A 651-nucleotide genomic window follows, 5' to 3' on the forward strand; every position below is an offset into this window, starting at 1 on the left:
TTGATAGGATGTTTTATATATGTTTTGCCTCTATAAAAGCAGTATATAGCAGTATTGGCGCGTTTTTCATTATTTACAGTTGATTTCTCACGGGCGCTCAGTCAGCATCGAGTCTTCTGAGGTGAGAAATTCAGGCTATTTCGACTGCTTACTCAATTGTAAAATACACTTTGCACGTAAGCAACATTTTACGATAATTTCTGGTTTTCATCATGTACGCTGATATCTGTGTTTCTGTCAAAGAAAAATATTTTGTTATTTGTCGGTTTGTTATAAAAGTAGTTATTAAGAAAATTTAGATGCATTACAAATTATAGGCTACATTTTATACCAGCAAGCACTCAGAATAAAGTGAGATGATCTGCTGCTGATTCTGAATGGCTTGTTTAATGAGTGTTTATAGTCTGAGCCTCATCAATATTATCACCTTTAAAGCACTGGTGCAGCCGAAGAAAGTACAGAGTTAGTAACAGTAGTGTGAATTTTTCATTCAATAATACGAATTTAGGAATTAATTATAATTTTTACGTATTTTTTACTATTATTTTTTAACTGATTCTAAACAATTAACATTCAAAGCATAAACCAAATATTACAAGCAAAATATTCACATTTTTTGAAAGAGAAAAGTTCTGTTGCTTTCCGTTTTGA

The sequence above is a fragment of the Labeo rohita genome, unplaced genomic scaffold (genome assembly GCF_022985175.1).
Source record: "Labeo rohita strain BAU-BD-2019 unplaced genomic scaffold, IGBB_LRoh.1.0 scaffold_54, whole genome shotgun sequence".
NCBI lineage: Eukaryota > Metazoa > Chordata > Actinopteri > Cypriniformes > Cyprinidae > Labeo > Labeo rohita.